At 47.2% G+C, this 2,258-nt stretch overlaps 1 protein-coding gene across 1 annotated transcript in view; it reads right to left on the bottom strand.

The window, feature by feature from the left end:
* The window catches only part of TTC33 (tetratricopeptide repeat domain 33), a 231,383-nt gene that overhangs the window by 45,978 nt on the left and 183,147 nt on the right, over nt 1-2,258 (bottom strand). The gene's annotated exons all lie outside the window — the stretch shown is intronic.

The following is a 2,258-nucleotide window of genomic DNA, read 5'->3' as shown; positions in this document are numbered from 1 at the left end:
CTGCGGCGTCTCAGTATACCGCGAGCTGTAGCTCGCGGTATACTGAGCTTAGGGTAACGGGAGGACGCTAGTTTGTGTCCTCCCGTTACCCTTAGGAGAACTATGGGGAAAAGCACTGACCCAATAGTTCTCCTTTAATAAAACCTGTGTTCAAATGCACTGGAGTATACTTATAAGGGTGTATACATCAATGGTTTCTTCAGACTAATTTACCATTTGTATTGGCTTCAGTTTTCTGAAACAAGGACTGCTCGTTACTCTGTGACACCAAAGGCCTGGTTCATACCTGGGCATTTTTGAGCAGTTCGAAAATCGCTTTTAAACGCCCAACCAGAAATCCCATGGCCTAAAAGGTGCACATCAGATACCTGGGCTTTTGCTAAACCCATACCTCTTTAAATGTAGAAGAGGGAAAACGTTTCGCCCAAACTATGTAGTGTGGCATTGCGTGGCAATGCCACGGTTTTCTGTGGCCTCAAAGTAACCCAGGATTCTCAGCCCTTTTACCTGCTGAGGGGAAACGGCTGCTACCACACAGGTGCTTCCATCTGCACCAAGGCTAGCAGCCCCTCGATCAGGAACTGCAGAAGTACTCTCCGTCTTAGAGTCGCAGGGAGAGACCCCCTTTAACATAGACAGTATACTTTTGGTCAAGCTTTCCCAATCCCCCCGTTCTGTGCTCCCCTCAAAAGGCACCCGGTAACATCAAAGCCGTCAGAGAGGGAGACACAAAAAGCTTTGGCAGCTGAAAAGCAGACATGCTGCTTAAATCTTCAGTTGCCAATACAGGTGGAGTGACCAAGTTCTCCTGTACATCCACTTTCTTTACCATACCGTCATCATTGTTACTGTTACCCGTCTGGCTGGCACAAGAGTCATCGTGGGAAACTCTGAGCTCCAGCTTACTGGACTCCATGGAAGCTCACAAGGATACCTCTGCTGCCCGCATTCTCCACCACTTGTGATGTTGGGGAGCTCACAGAGCACTCGCACAGTGTTTTTCCTTTAACAAAAAAGTCTTTATTTTTCTTTCAAAAGGCAGACAATCAAGAAGTCCAACATAAAAATAGCTTGCTGCAGCATATAACAGATATGGGCTCACCAATCCTCGAGTTGTCCCTCACAGTGTCCCAGTCCTGAAACACTTTTCTCTTGCTGCTCCAACCTCAATCCTCAGGGCCACTGTCTGTTACCTCCAGACAACTCCAAGTAATGTGCCAACCTGCACAATAGGCTCCACAAACCTGCAGCTCCCTGCTGCACCGGCCTCCACTGACTCCTGGGTGGAGTTCTCCTGACTCACAGGTGGGGCCCTCGATACATCCCAGCACCCTCTTCATGAGGGATGTACACAGGTGCACAATCCGGTGCTGGTTGCTACTAAAGCATGGACCCAGGAATGGAGATTTCATCCCACCCAGAGCTCTAAGAAATCTCCTGGCTCCAGGATCCCAACTATGAACCAGAAAACATGGAAAGGACTGAAAAGCCAGCTCTTTCCTGATACAAGCGATTGCTTCCTGGAGCCGCTCAGCCCCTCTAGCTGAGAATCCTGGGTTACTTTGAGGACACAGAACACCATGGCATTGCCACGCAATGCTACAGTAGGCAAAGGATACACCCCCAACATGCCCTCAGTTAAGTGGGCACAGAAAAAAAAAAAAGACCGGTCCAACCCACAAGTTCTTTCATTCACCACTACTTTAGCATCATACTTGCTTTCCAAAAGAACAAATTAAATCATTTAGAGTTTAGAGGAAAGGTTTAATGCAGTATAACACTTTTGGTAGAAAGAGGGACAGAGCAATTCGGTTCCAAATGCGGGACAGTTGGGAGCTAAGTAAAATACATCTTCTGACTTGATCTTCTGAACTCTACCTCCCATCCCTCTGCCCCCCCCCCCACACACACAGATCTCCTGGCATTAATTTACCACCCTTTTTCAAATCTGACATCATATATTCTAATAGGTAACTAACTTGTAAGAGCTGTAATAGAGCTCTTGACTTTGGTTTTGTCCAACATAACTTTCAAATGACTCCATTCTATACAAGAGTTCATAAAGCGCTGCCTTTTCCCCCCCAAGTTTTGTATAGTATGGAAAAGGGTTCACATCCAACAAGGTTGCTTTTTGTGTCTTGTTATGGGAAATCTCCCCTCACTTCCTGTTTTGGGAATTCAGGACTCAGAGTTCCAGTGATTCAAGAAGGGAGAGGAAATCCCCCCCCCCCCCCCCCCGCGTGTTTCTTCTCATTTGC

This window comes from Nanorana parkeri, unplaced genomic scaffold (genome assembly GCF_000935625.1).
Source record: "Nanorana parkeri isolate BGI_ZX_2015 unplaced genomic scaffold, ASM93562v1 scaffold505, whole genome shotgun sequence".
Lineage (NCBI taxonomy): Eukaryota > Metazoa > Chordata > Amphibia > Anura > Dicroglossidae > Nanorana > Nanorana parkeri.
The sequence above is the reverse complement of the archived record's forward strand: the minus strand, read 5'-3'. Positions and strand labels throughout refer to the sequence as shown.